Source organism: Struthio camelus, chromosome 30, assembly GCF_040807025.1.
Source record: "Struthio camelus isolate bStrCam1 chromosome 30, bStrCam1.hap1, whole genome shotgun sequence".
Taxonomy (NCBI): domain Eukaryota; kingdom Metazoa; phylum Chordata; class Aves; order Struthioniformes; family Struthionidae; genus Struthio; species Struthio camelus.
This window is the reverse complement of record NC_090971.1, coordinates 3,350,557-3,369,858: the sequence shown is the minus strand read 5'-3', so window position 1 is coordinate 3,369,858 and position 19,302 is coordinate 3,350,557.

Sequence of the window (19,302 nt, the reverse complement as noted above, 5' to 3'; positions counted from 1 at the left end):
CATAGCACACCTAGGCACCAAGCAACACAGAAGCAGCAGCAAGGCATCCAAGAGATCCCATCTTCGTAAAGAAAATACACAGAGCTCCGGGTCCTTACAGGCAACTGGGGATTCTCTATACTTGTGCCCAGGGCTCCTGCAGGCTCTTCCCACACAGCTAAAGGTAACTGAACACAGTGACCTCAGGAAGCAATGACACGGTGACCCTGGGGCTGCTGTGGGGGGGCCTGGGCCTGTTCCAGGATCTCTCAGGGTCTTTTAGGGTCCTTGGATAGCAACAGTGCTGGTCACGTTTCCTCGAGCACTTTCCCTTGTGGTGCAGAACAGGACAGCTTTGCACCAACCCCTCCCAGCGCCGCCGCTCCGCGTAGCTGCAGCTTGACGGGCCCCGATCCTGAGCAAAGCTGTGACGGCCAGGAGCCCCCACAGCCCCTCACGCTCTCCCTGCCCTCCCCAGGGCCAACAGGGACAGCCCCAGCCCCGGGGGACAACCCTGCCTGGGCACACCGGAGACGGCAAACGCTTCCTGCCCTGCCCCAGGGAAAGACAGGGAAATTTCACTGTCCACAGTGACCTACGGGGACTCCCGCGTGAGCAACACAAGTCCAGTGAGGAACAGACACACCGGGCCACTGCTGCAGGGCTGCGAAGGCACAGGCAGCTGGAACTGCAGCTCCTGGCCTGCCACAGAGCACAACGCGGCCAGCTGGTGGGACTGCCGCTGAGAGAAAACTGCACCTCCCGCCCTCTCGAGAGGCGCCACACGGCCGCCCAGAAGCCCAGTAGTCTGCCCTGCAGACTAAAATGGCCGCCGGGAAAGCCACTCCCCAAAGACTACACCTCCCAGCATGCCCTGCAGGTTAAAATGGCCGCCCGGAAGCCCAGTGCCGGAAGACTACTGCTCCCGGCATGCCGCGGGCCCCGCCGGCCCTGGGTGAGGCTTGACCCTGCGGCCGCCCACAGCTGCAGCCCATCCGGGCAGAGGCAGCTCAGCTCCTCCGAGGGGCTGGTTGGAAGCTAAAGGGAGAGCCCTGGGGGGAGTATGTGGGGAACAAGAGAACAACTCGAGAGCTCTGGGTGCCGCACAAGTAGGAAAAAAGAGGGTTAGGTGAGAGAGCAAACAGCGCGACGCTGGCAGCACCACAAGGCAAAGGCAGGGCCCTGGGGCGCACCACAAACCACCCAGAAAACTCTGGGACAGGGCAGAAAGCTAAACAGAGAACTTTTTGTGGTGTGCTGCAAAACAAAACACCGGGCCCCGGGGCGCACCGAAAGGCACACGGAGGGCTTGGGAGCAGCCCAAAACGTGAATTGAGGGGATCCTGAGGGCATCAGAGGGCAAATGCAGGGCTCTGGGGCAAACCAAAATTCAAGTGAAGGGTCTTTGTGCACACGAAAGGGGCCATAAGGCATGTCACGGGGCTCAATGCGGCTGACAGGAAGGTGCCTGCAGGCTCCCCCTTTCCCCATGGAAACTCCGTCTCCCAGCATCAGGCACACAGGCCCCAGCCCCCGACACACGAGGGACGTTGCAGAGTGCTGAAAGCAAATCTGGGAGCAGTCTGGGGACCTCCCACAGCCCTGGAGCGGTGCTAGCTGCCCCCAGCGTGATGGGAAATGCCACCAAGAGCCCCGAGGGTCCAGACAATGCAAGGGAAATTCCCCACAGCCCTGTGAACAGCACTGGGCTCCCTGGGAACCCCAAAGTACAAGGGACGTGGGGACCAGCTCCCAACCCCAGACACAGTGTGTAACCTCCTCCCCTGGGCATCATCTTCAGGCAAAGCAACAGCAGGAACCACAGATGTGAGTGCAAAGAGTAAAGCAACTGTTGACTGTTTTACTGCACAGAAGCAACACCTGGGAGCGAGTCTGCCATGGAGCTCGGTGCCAGCATGCTTCCCCTTACCCTGTGACACCTGAAGAGTCATCTCCACACCAGCATTCATCGGTCCTTTGAGGAAGGATCAGCTCCTGCTGCTGCCCTTGATGTGGCAGGTGTCTGAGCAGCCTACCCCCTCCACTTTTTCCTTCAGGGATAGGATTCAGCTCTGACAGGTGAGAGGATCTTTGATCTCTGATCTCGCCTGTCTGCACTACTGCCCCAGACTAGAGCCCTGCAAGACACTTTCACAGCTCTCACCTCACCTGTCACATCACCACTTTCAGTGTGAGGGGCCTGCGCTGTATCAAATGCAGACCTCGGGTCAGTGCACAAAGCTGGGTACAGGGGAAGGTTACAAACCCCAAAGAAGGGTTTGCAGCCTGCTGCTTAGGCTTCAGGGCTTTCAGTTTATTATCTAAGGATTTAGCCCTTGTTACTTATCAGTGAGGCATAAGCCCTGAACCCTAAGTGACAAACTGCAAACTTTGGAACTCAAATGGTTGCCGAGACTTTAAAATTTATGGATGAGGTTGGATTTTAAGATCTGCACCCTGATCACTAAGTGAGCAAACTGTAAATGCTGACTAATAAAGACTGAGCCCCACAAAATAAAGTAATAAACCATAACCTGAGTGACAGACCCTCAACAACAAACTAAACAATAAACCTTAAGTGAAAAACTCCTAACCCTCAGCTTTAAGCAAGAAACACCAAAGCACACATAAGCATGAGAACAGCAAAGAGGAGCCAAAGTGTTTTGCCCGCAGCTTAAGAAGTTTCCCCTTCATTTAGAAGCGAAGCAGAACAGGAAGACATGCACCAGAATCAAGCTACAGTTGCTGTTTATAGGCTTGGTTTTAGCCACCATCCAACCATCAGCACGTGCAATAATTGCTCCACAGGACTGCAGTAAGCTGCACTTCCACTGAACCTACCTGAAACACTGCACGCACTGATTTATCACTATTACAGGCAATTAATACTTTTGGTCCCCTCAGCTCCATGGGCAAACATCCACAGCCAGTGACACCAGTAAGCACCTAGGGGACAACCACCTCCCACCTCCCAGCCCTGCTCACATACAATTCAGCCCCAGGATTTAGCTGTGTCCACAATGCAAGTCAGAGCTTGTCCTCCATGGCCAGCCACAGATCTCCGCAGAGCTCCCGGCTGTGACGCCACTCCTTCGACTGCCAGACCATGCTTCAGCACCTGCCAAGAGGCCAGAACAGTTGCTGAGAGGCCAGGCAACTGCACAGCCCTCCTAGAACTACTCCCTAGTCCAAGGTCCGTAATTATTCCCACAATTATGAATGACCCTCTATGCTGCCTCAGTCACTCTCTCTGACTCCATTTCATCACGAGGATGTCACAGCAGCCCTCGTGTACACTCAGGCTCGCTCAGGTACTTGGCCACCTACAGCCTTTGGTAGATGATCCTTCTCAGGGAAACTCTGCCGCTGACGGACACTCCCAGAAAACACAGTCCAGCCAAAGGAGGAAAAAAATACCTAAGGCCTCCAAAAACTCCACACTCTGGAGAGACTGAGCTGATGGGAAACTGACATGCGAGGGCAGCAGAGAGCAGGTGAAGCCCATGAGCACGCGTGCCCATGCTGGGTGCAGTATCATTATTTGGACAGCAGAGGGCACGTACAAGCCCATGGAGCCTGTAGGCCTTGTCACTGGCCTGTACGTGCCCAGGGAGGGCCCCTGCAAGCTCAGCGTGGCCTGTACGAGCCTACGGAGTCATGTAGGGGCATGTATGAGCCCATAGGGCTGAACATGGGTCCATATGAGCCCCGTGAGGGCTAGGCAAGGGCAACTACGAGCCCGTACAAGCCTGTAGACCTCAGTGCAGGCCTGTAGAACCTGGTGCAGGTACCTATGAGCTCGGTGTAGACCCACATGAGCCTGGCCCTATGGGCTTGTACGGGCCCTTGACAAGCTCAGTAACCTTACATGGGCTCTTGCTGAGCTGGTATATGCCCCTGTGGGCCTCGACGGGCTCGTTCGGGCCTGCACCAAGCTCTATGGGCTTGTATGAGCCCTTGCTGAGCCCACAAAAGGCCCGTGGCACACTCTGTGGGCTTTTCTGGGCCCCTGCCGGCACAGACAGGCTCATCCAGGCCCGCACCGAGCTCTACAGGCTTGTACGAGCCCTTGCCAAGTCCGTACACGCTCGTGCGAGCCTCTTTGGGCTTCTCTGGGCCCCTGCTGGAATCTATGGGCTTGTCTGGGCCTGTACCAACCTCTATGGGCTTGTACGAGCCCTTGTCAAGCTCGTAGGGATCCGTGGCAGCCTCTGCGAGCTTATCCAGGCCCCTGCTGGCCTTGACGGTCTCATCTGGGCCCACACTGAGCTCTATGGGCTTATATGAGCCCTTTGTGAGCCTGTAGGATCCCATGGTGGCCTCTGCGGGCTTGTCCAGGCCTGCACCAAGCTCTACGGGTTTATACGAGCCTTTCTTGAGCCCGTGGGGCCCATGTGAGCCCCTGAAAGCTTGTGTGGGCCCCTGCCGGCCTCTACAAGCTTGTCCGGGTCCACTCTGAGCTCTATGGGCTTATACAAGCCCTTGCCGAGCCTGTAGGGGCCCATGGTGGCCTCTGTGGGCTCGTCCGGGCCCCTGCCAGCATCAATGGGCTTGCAAGGGCTGGTTGAAGCCCGTAGTGCTAGGTAAGGGTCCACCAAAGCACGTAGAGGCCGGAAGGGGCCCGCACAATCCTGTAGAGCCTGCCACAGGCGTGTACGAGCTGGGCAAGGTCTCGTGGAAGCCCGTCGAGCTCGAGGTGGGCCTGCACGATCCTGCAGAGGCTGCCACGGGCGTGGACGAGTTCGAGAAGGGCTTGTCAAAGCCCGTAGAGCTCGGGGTGGGCCTGCATGAGCCTGCAGATGCTGCCACAGGCGTGTACGAGCTGGGCAACGGCTCGTGGAAGCCCGTCGAGCTCGAGGTGGGCTGGCACGATTCCGCAGAGGCCGCCACGGGTGTGAAGGAGCTGGGCAAGGGCTCGTGGAAGCCCGTAGAGCTGAGGGCGGGCCTGCACGAGCTTGCAGAGGCCGCCACGGGTGTGTATGAGCTGGGCAAGGGCTCGTGGAAGCCCGTCAAGTTCGGTGTGGGCCCACCTGAGCCCGTAGAGGCGGGCAGGGGACCGCATAAGCCTGCAGAGGCCGGCATGAGCTCGACAAAGGCTCATCCAAATCTGTAGAGGTCGGTGTGGGCCCACGCAAGCCTGTAGAGTCCGGCAGAGGCCCACACAATCCCGCAGAGGCCGGCACGGGCATCTACGAGCTTGGCAAGGGCTCGTGGAAGCCCGTGGAGGTTGGTGTGGGCACACCTGAGACCATAGAGGCCAGCAGGGGACTGCACAAGCCCACAGAGGCAACCACAGGTGTCTCCAACATCGGCAAGGGCTCGTTGAAGCCCGTAGTGCTAGGTAAGGGCCCACCAAAGCACGTAGAGGCCAGAAGGGGCCTGCACAATCCCGTAGAGCCTGCCACAGGCGTGTACGAGCTGGGCAAGGTCTCTTGGAAGCCCGTCGAGCTCAGGGTGGGCCTGCACGATCCTGCAGAGGCTGCCACGGGTGTGGACGAGTTCGAGAAGGGCTTGTCAAAGCCCGTAGAGCTTGGGGCAGGCCTGCACGAGCCCACAGAGGCTGCCACTGGTGTGTACAAGCTGGGCAACGGCTCGTGGAAGCCTGTCGAGCTCAGTGTGGGCCTGCAGGAGCCCGTAGAGGTGGGCAGGGGCCCGCATAAGCCTGCAGAGGCCGGCATGAGCTCGACAAAGGCTCATCCAAACCTGTAGAGGTCGGTGTGGGCCCACGCAAGCCTGTAGAGTCCGGCAGAGACCCACATAATCCCACAGAGGCCGGCACGGGCGTCTACAAGCTTGGCAAGGGCACGTGGAAGCCCGTGGAGGTTGGTGTGGGCAAACCTGAGACCATAGAGGCCAGCAGGGGACCGCACAAGTCCACAGAGGCAACCACAGGTGTCTCCAACATCGGCAACAGCCAGCTCTGAATGCCTTTGAGGGCGGCTGGGACACCTCCGAGTGCCGTTGCGGGTGGACGGGGAGGCTCCGAGTGCATTGCGGACGGACGGGCCGGCTCTGAGTGCCTTTCGGGGCGGCCAGGGCAGCTCCGAGTGCCTTTTGGGGCGGCCGGGGAGGCTCCGAGTGCCTTTCGCGGCGGCCGCGGAAGCTCTGAGTGCCTTTGTGGGTGGCCGGGGAGGCTCCGAGTGCCTTTTGGGGCGGCCGGGCAGGCTCCGAGTGCCTTTCGGGGAGGCCGGGCCGGCTCCGAATGCCTTTCGGGGCAGCCGGGCCGGCTCCGAGTGCCTTTCAGGGAGGCCGGACCACCTCTGAGTGCCTTTCGGGGTGGCCGGGGAGGCTCCGAGTGCCTTTCGGGGCGGCTGAGGAGGCTCCGAGTGCATTTCGGGGTGGCCGGGGAAGCTCCGAGTGCCTATGGGGGCAGCCAGGGAGGCTCCGAGTGCCGTTGTGCCCCCAAAGGCACTCGGAGGTGGCCCGGCCACCCCGAAAGGCACTCGGAGCCGGCCCGGCCTCCCCGAAAGGCACTCGGAGATGGCCCGGCCTCCCACAAAGGCACTCGGAGCCTGCCCGGCCTCCCCGAAAGGCACTCGGAGCCGGCCCGACCTCCCCAAAAGGCACTCGGAGCCTCGCCGGCCACCCCAAAGGGCACTCGGAGCCTCCCCGGCCACCCTGAAAGACACTCGGAGCCTCCCCGGCCGCCCACAAAGGCACTCGGAGCCTCCCCGGCCACCCCAAAAGGCACTCGGAGGTGGCCCAACCCCCCCAAAAGGCACTTGGAGCCTCCCCGGCCACCACGAAAGGCACTCGGAGCCTCCCCGGCCGCCCCGAAAGGCACTCGGAGGTGACCCGGCCGCCCCGAAAGGCACTCGGAGGTGACCCGGCCTCCCCGAAAGGCACTCGGAGCCTCCCCGGCTGCCCCGAAAGGCACTCGGAGCCTCCCCGGCCGCCCCCAAAGGCACTCGGAGCCTCCCCGGCTGCCCCAAAAGGCACTCGGAGCCTCACCGGCCACCCCGAAAGGCACTCGGAGGCGGTCCGGCCGCCCCGAAAGGCACTCGGAGGCAGTCTGGCCGCCCCGAAAGGCACTCGGAGCCTCCCCGGCCGCCCCGAAAGGCACTCGGAGCCTCCCCGGCCGCCCCGAAAGGCACTCGGAGCCTCCCCGGCCGCCCCAAAAGGCACTCGGAGGCGACCCGGCCGCCCCGAAAGGCACTCGGAGGCGACCCGGCCGCCCCGAAAGGCACTCGGAGGCGGCCCGGCCGCCCCGAAAGGCACTCGGAGCCTCCCCGGCCGCCCTGAAAGGTACTCGGAGGAGGCCGGGCCGCCCCAAAAGGCACTCGGAGGCGGCCCGGCCACCCCGAAAGGCACTCGGAGGCGGCCCGGGCACCACGAAAGGCACTCGGAGGCGGTCCGGCTGCCCCGAAAGGCACTCGGAGCCTCCCCGGCCGCCCCGAAAGGCACTCAGAGGCGGCCCGGCCGCCCTGAAAGGCACTCGGAGCCTGCCCAGCCTCCCTGAAAGGCACTTGGAGCCGGCCCGTCCGCACCGAAAGGCACTCGGAGCCTCCCCGGCCGCCCCGAAAGGCACTCGGAGGCTCCCCGGCCACCCCGAAAGGCACTCGGAGCCTCGCCGGCTGCCCCAAAAGGCACTCGGAGCCTCGCCGGCTGCCCCGAAAGGCACTCGGAACGTGCCCGGCCGCCCCAAAAGGCACTCAGAGCCTCCCCAGCCACCCCGAAAGGCACTCGGAGCCTCCCCGGCCGCCCCGAAAGGCACTCGGAGCCTCCCCGGCCGCCCCGAAAGGCACTCGGAGCCTCCCCGGCCGCCCCGAAAGGCACTCGGAGCGTGCCCGGCCGCCCCGAAAGGCACTCGGAGGCGGCCCGGGCACCACGAAAGGCACTCGGAGGCGGTCCGGCCGCCCCGAAAGGCACTCGGAGCCTCCCCGGCTGCCCCGAAAGGCACTCGGAGCCTCCCCGGCTGCCCCAAAAGGCACTCGGAGCCTCCCCGGCCGCCCCCGAAAGGCACTCGGAGGCGGCCCAGCCGCCCGAAAAGGCACTCGGAGGCGGCCCGGCCGCCCCGAAAGGCACTCGGAGGCTGTCCGGCCGCCCTGAAAGGCACTCGGAGGCGGTCCGGCCGCCCCGAAAGGCACTTGCAGCCTCCCCGGCCGCCCCGAAGGGCACTCGGAGCCTCCCCGGCCGCCCCGAAAGGCACTCGGAGCCTCGCCGGCCACCCCGAAAGGCACTCGGAGGCGGCCCGGCCGCCCCCAAAGGCACTCGGAGCCTCCCCGGCTGCCCCGAAGGGCACTCGGAGCCTCCCCGGCCGCCCCGAAGGGCACTCGGAGCCTCCCCGGCTGCCCCGAAGGGCACTCGGAGCCTCCCCGGCCGCCCCGAAAGGCACTCGGAGGCGACCCGGCCACCCCGAAAGGCACTCGGAGCCTTGCCGGCCGCCCGCAAAGGCACTCGGAGCCTCCCCGGCCGCCCCGAAAGGCACTCGGAGCCGGCCCAGCCGCCCCAAAAGGCACTCGGAGCCTCCCCGGCCGCCCCAAAAGGCAATCGGAGCCTCGCCGGCCACCCCGAAAGGCACTCGGAGGCGGCCCGACCGCCCCGAAAGGCACTCGGAGCCTCTCCGGCTGCCCCGAAAGGCACTCGGAGGTGACCCCGGCCGCCCCGAAAGGCACTCGGAGGCGGCCCGGCCACCCCGAAAGGCACTCGGAGGCGGCCCGGGCACCACGAAAGGCACTCGGAGGCGGTCCGGCTGCCCCGAAAGGCACTCGGAGCCTCCCCAGCCGCCCCGAAAGGCACTCGGAGCCTCCCCGGCCTCCCCGAAAGGCACTCGGAGCCTCACCGGTCACCCCGAAAGGCACTCGGAGCCTCACCGGCCACCCCGAAAGGCACTCGGAGCCTCGCCAGCCTCCCTGAAAGGCACTCGGAGGCGACCCGGCCGCCCCGAAAGGCACTCGGAGGCGGCCCGGCCGCCCAGAAAGGCACTCGGAACGTGCCCGGCCGCCCCGAAAGGCACTCAGAGCCTCCCCAGCCACCCCGAAAGGCACTCGGAGCCTCCCCGGCCGCCCACAAAGGCACTCGGAGCCTCCCCGGCCGCCCCGAAAGGCACTCGGAGGCGACCCGGCCGCCCCAAAAGGCACTCGGAGCCTCCCCGGCCGCCCCGAAAGGCACTCGGAGCCTCCCCGGCCGCCCCGAAAGGCACTCGGAGGCGGCCCGGGCACCACGAAAGGCACTCGGAGGCGGTCCGGCCGCCCCGAAAGGCACTCGGAGCCTCCCCGGCCGCCCCGAAAGGCACTCGGAGCCTCCCCGGCTGCCCCAAAAGGCACTCGGAGCCTCCCCGGCTGCCCCAAAAGGCACTCGGAGCCTCACCGGCCACCCCGAAAGGCACTCGGAGGCGGTCCGGCCGCCCCGAAAGGCACTCGGAGCCTCCCCGGCCGCCCCGAAAGGCACTCGGAGCCTCGCCGGCCGCCCCGAAAGGCACTCGGAGGCAGCCCGGCCGCCCCGAAAGGCACTCGGAGCCTCCCCGGCCGCCCCAAAAGGCACTCGGAGGCGACCCGGCCGCCCCGAAAGGCACTCGGAGGCGGCCCGGCCGCCCCGAAAGGCACTCGGAGCCTCCCCGGCCGCCCTGAAAGGTACTCGGAGGAGGCCGGGCCGCCCCAAAAGGCACTCGGAGGCGGCCCGGCCACCCCGAAAGGCACTCGGAGGCGGCCCGGGCACCACGAAAGGCACTCGGAGGCGGTCCGGCTGCCCCGAAAGGCACTCGGAGCCTCGCCGGCCGCCCCGAAAGGCACTCGGAGGCGGCCCGGCCGCCCCCAAAGGCACTCGGAGCCTGCCCAGCCTCCCTGAAAGGCACTTGGAGCCGGCCCGTCCGCACCGAAAGGCACTCGGAGCCTCCCCGGCCGCCCCGAAAGGCACTCGGAGGCTCCCCGGCCACCCCGAAAGGCACTCGGAGCCTCGCCGGCCGCCCCAAAAGGCACTCGGAGCCTCGCCGGCTGCCCCGAAAGGCACTCGGAACGTGCCCGGCCGCCCCAAAAGGCACTCAGAGCCTCCCCAGCCACCCCGAAAGGCACTCGGAGCCTCCCCGGCCGCCCCGAAAGGCACTCGGAGCCTCCCCGGCCGCCCCGAAAGGCACTCGGAGCCTCCCCGGCCGCCCCGAAAGGCACTCGGAACCTCCCCGGCCGCCCCGAAAGGCACTCGGAGGCGGCCCGGTCGCCCCGAAAGGCACTCGGAGGCGGTCCGGCCGCCCCGAAAGGCACTCGGAGCCTCCCCGGCCGCCCCGAAAGGCACTCGGAGCCTCCCCGGCTGCCCCAAAAGGCACTCGGAGCCTCCCCGGCCGCCCCGAAAGGCACTCGGAGGCGGCCCAGCCGCCCGAAAAGGCACTCGGAGGCGGCCCGGCCGCCCCGAAAGGCACTCGGAGGCTGTCCGGCCGCCCTGAAAGGCACTCGGAGGCGGCCCGGCCGCCCCGAAAGGCACTTGGAGCCTCCCCGGCCGCCCCGAAGGGCACTCGGAGCCTCCCCGGCCGCCCCGAAAGGCACTCGGAGCCTCGCCGGCCGCCCCGAAAGGCACTCGGAGGCGGCCCGGCCGCCCCGAAAGGCACTCGGAGCCTTCCCGGCCGCCCGCAAAGGCACTCGGAGCCTCCCCGGCCGCCCCGAAAGGCACTCGGAGGTGGCCCAGCCGCCCCAAAAGGCATTCGGAGCCTCCCCGGCCGCCCCGAAGGGCACTCGGAGCCTCCCCGGCTGCCCCGAAGGGCACTCGGAGCCTCCCCGGCCGCCCCGAAGGGCACTCGGAGCCTCCCCGGCCGCCCCGAAGGGCACTCGGAGCCTCCCCGGCTGCCCCGAAGGGCACTCGGAGCCTCCCCGGCCGCCCCGAAAGGCACTCGGAGGCGACCCGGCCGCCCCGAAAGGCACTCGGAGCCTTGCCGGCCGCCCGCAAAGGCACTCGGAGCCTCCCCGGCCGCCCCGAAAGGCACTCGGAGCCGGCCCAGCCGCCCCAAAAGGCACTCGGAGCCTCCCCGGCCGCCCCAAAAGGCAATCGGAGCCTCGCCGGCCACCCCGAAAGGCACTCGGAGGCGGCCCGACCGCCCCGAAAGGCACTCGGAGCCTCTCCGGCTGCCCCGAAAGGCACTCGGAGGTGACCCCGGCCGCCCCGAAAGGCACTCGGAGGCGGCCCGGCCACCCCGAAAGGCACTCGGAGGCGGCCCGGGCACCACGAAAGGCACTCGGAGGCGGTCCGGCTGCCCCGAAAGGCACTCGGAGCCTCCCCAGCCGCCCCGAAAGGCACTCGGAGCCTCCCCGGCCTCCCCGAAAGGCACTCGGAGCCTCACCGGTCACCCCGAAAGGCACTCGGAGCCTCCCCAGCCTCCCTGAAAGGCACTCGGAGGCCGCCCGGCCGCCCCGAACGGCACTCGGAGGCGGCCCGGCCGCCCAGAAAGGCACTCGGAACGTGCCCGGCCGCCCCGAAAGGCACTCAGAGCCTCCCCAGCCACCCCGAAAGGCACTCGGAGCCTCCCCGGCCGCCGCGAAAGGCACTCGGAGCCTCCCCGGCCGCCCCAAAAGGCACTCGGAGGCGACCCGGCCGCCCCGAAAGGCACTCGGAGCCTCCCCGGCCGCCCCGAAAGGCACTCGGAGGCGGCCCGGCCGCCCCGAAAGGCACTCGGAGGCGGTCCGGCCGCCCCGAAAGGCACTCGGAGCCTCCCCGGCCGCCCCGAAAGGCACTCGGAGCCTCCCCGGCTGCCCCAAAAGGCACTCGGAGCCTCCCCGGCCGCCCCGAAAGGCACTCGGAGGCGGCCCAGCCGCCCGAAAAGGCACTCGGAGGCGGCCCGGCCGCCCCGAAAGGCACTCGGAGGCGGCCCGGCCGCCCCGAAAGGCACTTGGAGCCTCCCCGGCCGCCCCGAAGGGCACTCGCAGCCGGCCCGGCCGCCCTGAAAGGCACTCGGAGCCTCGCCGGCCGCCCCGAAAGGCACTCGGAGCCTCCCCGGCCGCCCCAAAAGGCACTCGGAGCCTCCCCGGCTGCCCCGAAGGGCACTCGGAGCCTCCCCGGCCGCCCCGAAGGGCACTCGGAGCCTCCCCGGCTGCCCCGAAGGGCACTCGGAGCCTCCCCGGCTGCCCCGAAAGCCACTCGGAGCCTCCCCGGCCGCCCCGAAAGGCACTCGGAGGCGACCCGGCCGCCCCGAAAGGCACTCGGAGCCTTGCCGGCCGCCCGCAAAGGCACTCGGAGCCTCCCCGGCCGCCCCGAAAGGCACTCGGAGCCGGCCCAGCCGCCCCAAAAGGCACTCGGAGCCTCCCCGGCCGCCCCAAAAGGCAATCGGAGCCTCGCTGGCCACCCCGAAAGGCACTCGGAGGCGGCCCGACCGCCCCGAAAGGCACTCGGAGCCTCTCCGGCTGCCCCGAAAGGCACTCGGAGGTGTCCTCGGCCGCCCCGAAAGGCACTCGGAGGCGGCCCGGCCACCCCGAAAGGCACTCGGAGGCGGCCCGGGCACCACGAAAGGCACTCGGAGGCGGTCCGGCTGCCCCGAAAGGCACTCGGAGCCTCCCCAGCCGCCCCGAAAGGCACTCGGAGCCTCCCCGGCCGCCCCGAAAGGCACTCGGAGCCTCACCGGTCACCCCGAAAGGCACTCGGAGCCTCACCGGCCACCCCGAAAGGCACTCGGAGCCTCCCCAGCCTCCCTGAAAGGCACTCGGAGGCCGCCCGGCCGCCCCGAAAGGCACTCGGAGCCTCCCCGGCCGCCCCGAAAGGCACTCGGAGCCTCCCCGGCCGCCCCGAAAGGCACTCGGAGGCGGCCCGGCCGCCCGGAAAGGCACTCGGAGGCGGCCCGGCCGCCCCGAATGGCACTCGGAGGCGGCCCGGCCGCCCCGAATGGCACTCGGAGGCCGCTCGGCCGGCCCGAAAGGCACTCGGAGCCTCCCTGGCCGCCCTGAAAGGCACTAGGAACGTGCCCGGACGCCCCGAAAGGCACTCAGAGCCTCCCCAGCCACCCCGAAAGGCACTCGGAGCCTCCCCGGCCGCCCCGAAAGGCACTCGGAGCCTCGCCGGCCGCCCCGAAAGACACTCGGAGCCTCCCCGGCCGCCCCGAAAGGCATTCGGAGCCTCCACGGCCGCCCCGAAAGGCACTCGGAGCCTCCCCGGCCGCCCCGAAAGGCACTCGGAGCCTCCCCGGCCGCCCCGAAAGGCACTCGGAGGCGGCCCGGGCACCACGAAAGGCACTCGGAGGCAGTCCGGCCACCCCGAAAGGCACTCGGAGCCTCCCCGGCCGCCCCGAAAGGCACTCGGATCCTCCCCGGATGCCCCAAAAGGCACTCGGAGCCTCCCCGGCCGCCCCGAAAGCCACTCGGAGGCGGCCCAGCCGCCCCGAAAAGGCACTCGGAGCTGGCCCGGCCGCCCCGAAAGGCACTCGGAGCCTCCCCGGCTGCCCCAAAAGGCACTCGGAGCCTCGCCGGCCGCCCCGAAAGGCACTCGGAGGTGACCCGGCCGCCCCGAAAGGCACTCGGAGCCTCCCCGGCCGCCCCGAAAGGCACTCGGAGCCTCCCCGGCCGCCCCGAAAGGCACTCGGAGGCGGCCCGGCCGCCCCGAAAGGCACTCGGAGGCGGCCCGGCCGCCCCGAATGGCACTCGGAGGCCGCTCGGCCGGCCCGAAAGGCACTCGGAGCCTCCCTGGCCGCCCTGAAAGGCACTCGGAGTGTGCCCGGCCGCCCCGAAAGGCACTCAGAGCCTCCCCAGCCACCCCGAAAGGCACTCGGAGCCTCCCCGGCCGCCCCGAAAGGCACTCGGAGCCTCCCCGGCCGCCCCGAAAGACACTCGGAGCCTCCCCGGCCGCCCCGAAAGGCATTCGGAGCCTCCACGGCCGCCCCGAAAGGCACTCGGAGCCTCCCCGGCCGCCCCGAAAGGCACTCGGAGCCTCCCCGGCCGCCCCGAAAGGCACTCGGAGGCGGCCCGGGCACCACGAAAGGCACTCGGAGGCAGTCCGGCCACCCCGAAAGGCACTCGGAGCCTCCCCGGCCGCCCCGAAAGGCACTCGGAGCCTCCCCGGATGCCCCAAAAGGCACTCGGAGCCTCCCCGGCCGCCCCGAAAGGCACTCGGAGGCGGCCCAGCCGCCCCGAAAAGGCACTCGGAGCCGGCCCGGCCGCCCCGAAAGGCACTCGGAGCCTCCCCGGCTGCCCCAAAAGGCACTCGGAGCCTCGCCGGCCGCCCCGAAAGGCACTCGGAGCCAGCCCGGCCACCCCGAAAGGCACTCGGAGGCGACCCGACCGCCCCGAAAGGCACTCGGAGGCGACCCGACCGCCCCGAAAGGCACTCGGAGCCTCCCCGGCCGCCCCGAAAGGCACTCGGAGGCGGCCCGGCCGCCGTGAAAGGCACTCGGAGGCGACCCGGCCGCCCCGAAAGGCACTCGGAGGCGGCCCGGCCGCCGTGAAAGGCACTCGGAGCCTCCCCGACCGCCCCGAAAGGCACTCGGAGCCTCCCCGGCAGCCCCGAAATGCACTCGGAGCCTCCCCGGCCGCCCCGAAAGGCACTCAGAGCCTGCCTGGCCACCCAAAAAGGCACGCGGAGCCTCCCCGGCTGCCCACAAAGGCACTCGGAGCCTCCCCGGCCGCCCCGAAAGGCACTCGGAGCCTCTCCAGCCGCCCCGAAAGGCACTCGGAGACAACCGGGCCGCCCCAAAAGGCACTCGGAGCCTCCCCGGCCGCCCCGAAAGGCACTCGGAGCCTCCCCGGCCACCCCGAAAGGCACTCGGAGCCTCCCCGTCCGCCCCAAAAGGCATTCGGAGCCAGCCCGGCCTCAGCGAAAGGCACTCGGAGCCTCCCCGGCCGCTCCGAAAGGCACTCGGAGGCGACCCGACCGCCCCGAAAGGCACTCGGAGCCTCCCCGGCCGCCCCGAAAGGCACTCGGAGGCGGCCCGGCCGCCCCGGAAGGCACTCGGAGGCGGTCTGGCCGCCCCGAAAGGCACTCGGAGCCTCCCCGGCCTCCCCGAAAGGCACTCGGAGCCTCCCCGGCCGCCCCGAAAGGCACTCGGAGCCTCGCCGGCCGCCCCGAAAGGCACTCGGAGCCTCCCCGGCCGCCCCAAAAGGCAATCGGAGCCTCCCCGGCCACCCAGAAAGGCACTCGGAGCCGGCCCGGCTACCCACAAAGGCACTCGGAGGCAGCCCGGCCACCCCGAAAGGCACTTGGAGCGTGCCCGGCCGCCCCAAAAGGCAATCGGAGCCGGCCCGACCGCCCCGAAAGGCACTCGGAGGCGACCCGGCCGCCCTGAAAGGCACTCGGAGCCACCCCGGTCGCCCCGAATTTGCACTCGGAGCCTCCCCGGCCGCCCCGAAAGGCATTCGGAGCCTCGCCGGCCGCCACGAAAGGCACTCGCAGCCTCCCCGGCCGCCCCGAAAGGCACTCGGAGCCTGCCTGGCCGCCCGAAAAGGCACTCGGAGCCTCCCCGGCCGCCCCGAAAGGCACTCGGAGCCTCCCCGGCCGCCCCGAAAGGCACTCGGAGCCTCTCCAGTCGCCCCGAAAGGCACTCAGAGACAACCGGGCCGCCCCGAAAGTCACTCGGAGCCTCCCCGGCCGCCCCGAAAGGCACTCGGAGCCTCCCCGGCCGCCCTGAAAGGCACTCGGAGCCTCCCCGGCCGCCCCGAAAGGCACTCGGAGCCTCCCCGGCCACCCGGAAAGGCACTCGGAGCCTGCCCGTCCGCCCCAAAAGGCATTTGGAGCCAGCCCGGCCTCAACGAAAGGCACTCGGAGCCTCCCCGGCCGCCCCGAAAGGCACTCGGAGCCTCCCCGGCCACCCCGAAAGGCACTCGGAGCCTCCCCGGCCGCCCCGAAAGGCACTCGGAGCCTCCCCGGCCGCCCCGAATGGCACTCGGAGCCTCCCCGGCCGCCCCGAAAGGCACGCGAAGCCTCCCCGGCCGCCCCCAAAGGCACTCGGAGCGTGCCCGGCCGCCCCGAAAGGCACTCGGAGCCTCCCCAGCCGCCCCGAAAGGCACTCGGAGCCTCCCCGGCCGCCCACAAAGTCACTTGGAGGCGACCCGGCCGCCCCGAAAGGCACTGGGAGGTGGCCCGGCCGCCCCGAAAGGCACTCGGAGGCGATCCCGCCGCCCCGAAAGGCACTCGGATGCGGCCCGGGCACCACGAAAGGCACTCGGAGGCGTTCCGGCCGCCCCGAAAGGTACTCGGAGCCTCCCCGGCCACCCCGAAAGGCACTCGGAGGCGGTCCGGCCGCCCCGAAAGGCACTCGGAGGCGGCCCGGCCTCCCTGAAAGGCACGCGGAGCCGGCCCGGCAGCCCCGAAAGGCACTCGGAGGCGGCCGGGCCGCCCCGAAAGGCACTCGGAGCCTCCCCGGCCGCCCCGAAAGGCATTCGGAGCCTCCACGGCCGCCCCGAAAGGCACTCGGAGCCTCCCCGGCCTCCCTGAAAGGCACTCGGAGGCGGCCTGGCCGCCCCGAAAGGCACTCGGAGCCGGTCCGGCCGCCCAGAAAGGCACTGGGAGGTGGCCCGGCCGCCCCGAAAGGCACTCGGAGGCGATCCCGCCGCCCCGAAAGGCACTCGGATGCGGCCTGGGCACCACGAAAGGCACTCGGAGGCGGCCCGGCCACCCCGAAAGGCACTCGGATGCGGCCCGGGCACCACGAAAGGCACTCGGCGCCTCCCCGGCCGCCCCGAAAGGCACTCGGAGGCGGTCCGGCCGCCCCGAAAGGCACTCGGAGGCGGCCCGGCCTCCCCGAAAGGCACGCGGAGCCGGCCCGGCAGCCCCGAAAGGCACTCGGAGGCGGCCGGGCCACCCCGAAAGGCACTCGGAGCCAGCCCGGCTGCCCCGAAAGGCACTCGGAGCCTCGCTGGCCGCCCCGAAAGGCACTCGGAGGTGACCCGGCCACTCCGAAAGGCACTCGGAGCCTCCCCGGCCGCCCCGAAAGGCACTCGGAGCCTCCCCGGCCGCCCCGAAAGGCACTCAGAGCCTCCCGGGCCGCCCACAAAGGCACTAGGAGCCTCCCCGGCCTCCCCGAAAGGCACTCGGAGCCTCACCGGTCACCCCGAAAGGCACTCGGAGCCTCACCGGCCACCCCGAAAGGCACTCGGAGCCTCCCCAGCCTCCCTGAAAGGCACTCGGAGGCCGCCCGGCCGCCCCGAAAGGCACTCGGAGGCGGCCCGGCCGCCCAGAAAGGCACTCGGAACGTGCCCGGCCGCCCCGAAAGGCACTCAGAGCCTTCCCAGCCACCCCGAAAGGCACTCGGAGCCTCCCCGGCCGCCCCGAAAGGCACTCGGAGCGTGCCCGGCCGCCCCAAAAGGCACTCGGAGGCGACCCGGCCGCCCCAAAAGGCACTCGGAGCCTCCCCGGCCGCCCCGAAAGGCACTCGGAGCCTCCCCGGCCGCCCCGAAAGGCACTCGGAGGCGGCCCGGCCACCCCCAAAGGCACTCGGAGGCGGTCCGGCCGCCCCGAAAGGCACTCGGAGCCTCCCCGGCCGCCCCGAAAGGCACTCGGAGCCTCCCCGGCTGCCCCAAAAGGCACTCGGAGCCTCCCCGGCTGCCCCAAAAGGCACTCGGAGCCTCACCGGCCACCCCGAAAGGCACTCGGAGGCGGTCCGGCCGCCCCGAAAGGCACTCGGAGGCAGTCTGGCCGCCCCGAAAGGCACTCGGAGCCTCCCCGGCCGCCCCGAAAGGCACTCGGAGCCTCCCCGGCCGCCCCGAAAGGCACTCGGAGGCAGCCCGGCCGCCCCAAAAGGCACTCGGAGCCTCCCCGGCCGCCCCAAAAGGCACTCGGAGGCGACCTGGCCGCCCCGAAAGGCACTCGGAGGCGGCCCGGCCACCCCGAAAGGCACTCGGAGCCTCCCCGGCCGCCCTGAAAGGTACTCGGAGGAGGCCGGGCCGCCCCAAAAGGCACTCGGAGGCGGCCCGGCCACCCTGAAAGGCACTCGGAGGCGGCCCGGGCACCACGAAAGGCACTCGGAGGCGGTCCGGCTGCCCCGAAAGGCACTCGGAGCCTCGCCGGCCGCCCCGAAAGGCACTCGGAGGCGGCCCGGCCGCCCCGAAAGGCACTCGGAGCCTGCCCAGCCTCCCTGAAAGGCACTTGGAGCCGGCCCGTCCGCACCGAAAGGCACTCGGAGCCTCCCCGGCCGCCCCGAAAGGCACTCGGAGGCTCCCTGGCCACCCCGAAAGGCACTCGGAGCCTCGCCGGCTGCCCCAAAAGGCACTCGGAGCCTCGCCGGCTGCCCCGAAAGGCACTCGGAACGTGCCCGGCCGCCCCGAAAGGCACTCAGAGCCTCCCCGGCCACCCCGAAAGGCACTCGGAGCCTCCCCGGCCGCCCCGAAAGGCACTCGGAGCCTCCACGGCCGCCCCGAAAGGCACTCGGAGCCTCCCCGGCCGCCCCGAAAGGCACTCGGAGCGTGCCCGGCCGCCCCGAAAGGCACTCGGAGCTTCCCTGGCCGCCCCGAAAGGCACTCGGAGCCTCCCCAGCCGCCCCGAAAGGCACTCAGAGGCGACCCGGCCGCCCCGAAAGGCACTCGGAGCCTCCACGGCCGCCCCGAAAGGCACTCAGAGCCTCCCCGGCCGCCCCGAAAGGCACTCGGAGCCTCCCCGGCTGCCCCAAAAGGCACTCGGAGCCTCCCCGGCCGCCCCGAAAGGCACTCGGAGCCTCCCCGGCTGCCCCGAAGGGCACTCGGAGCCGGCCCGTCCGCCCCGAAGGGCACTCGGAGCCTCCCCGGCCGCCCCAAAAGGCACTCGGAGCCTCCCCGGCCGCCCCGAAAGGCACTCGGAGCCGGCCCGGCTGCCCCGAAGGGCACTCGGAGCCGGCCCGGCCGCCCCGAAGGGCACTCGGAGCCTCCCCGGCCGCCCCGAAAGGCACTCGGAGCCTCGCCGGCCGTCCCCGAAGGGCACTCGGAGCCTCCCCGGCCCCCCGAAAGGCACTCGGAGCCAGCAAGACCGCCCCGAAAGGCACTCGGAGCCTCCCCGGCCGCCCCGAAAGGCACTCGGAGCCGGCCCGGCTGCCCCGAAAGGCACTCGGAGCCAGCCCGGCCACCCCGAAAGGCACTCGGAGCCTCCCCGGCCGCCCCGAAAGGCACTCGGAGCCTCCCCGGCCGCCCCGAAAGGCACTCGGAGCCTCCCCGGCCGCCCCGAAGGGCACTGGCAGCCGGCCCGGCCGCCCCGAAAGGCACTCGGAGCCTCCGCGGCCGCCCCGAAAGGCACTCGGAGGCGGCCCGGCCGCCCCGAAGGGCACTCGGAGCCAGCCCGGCCACCCCGAAAGGCACTCGGAGCCGGCCCATCCGCCCCGAAAGGCACTCGGAGCCTCCCCGGCCGCCCCGAAAGGCACTCGAAGCCTCGCTGGCCGCCCCGAAAGGCACTCGGAGCCTGCCTGGATGTCCGAAAAGGCACCCGGAGCCAGCCCGGCCTCAACGAAAGGCACTCGGAGCC